The sequence below is a fragment of the Syngnathus typhle genome, unplaced genomic scaffold, assembly GCF_033458585.1.
Source record: "Syngnathus typhle isolate RoL2023-S1 ecotype Sweden unplaced genomic scaffold, RoL_Styp_1.0 HiC_scaffold_227, whole genome shotgun sequence".
NCBI lineage: Eukaryota > Metazoa > Chordata > Actinopteri > Syngnathiformes > Syngnathidae > Syngnathus > Syngnathus typhle.
Window position 1 is genome coordinate 37027 of NW_026872131.1, and position 474 is coordinate 37500.

Here is a 474-nt window from a genome sequence, read left to right on the forward strand (position 1 = left end):
TTAAACACAGGCCGGTGGAACGTTTGGCAGAATTCTTCTCGTGGAGGACCGGCCGCCTCCTTAAACACAAGCCGGCGGAACGACGGGGAGGACCGGCCGCCTCCTTAAACACAGGCCGGTGGAACGTTTGGCAGAATTCTTCTCGTGGAGGACCGGCCGCCTCCTTAAACACAGGCCGGTGGGAACGGTTGGCAGAATTGCGTGACGGCCGCCTGCTCCCGGCGTCCGCACGTGAACGAACACCCCCTCCCGGGGACGGCCGTCTGCTCCCGACCGCCGTCCTTCACCCCCTCACCTTCCGGACCCCCGTCTGCTCCCGGCGGGCCTCCGAGTACCCCCACCTTCTCCCGAACTGACCGACAGGCAATGAGACCCGCCTTGGTAGGGCCCCCACCGGCCCCGGCTCGCGCCGGCGTTGGGTGGACGGTTCCTCCCCACTTGCGGGTCGCTCTCCACGGAGGACCGGTCGCCTCA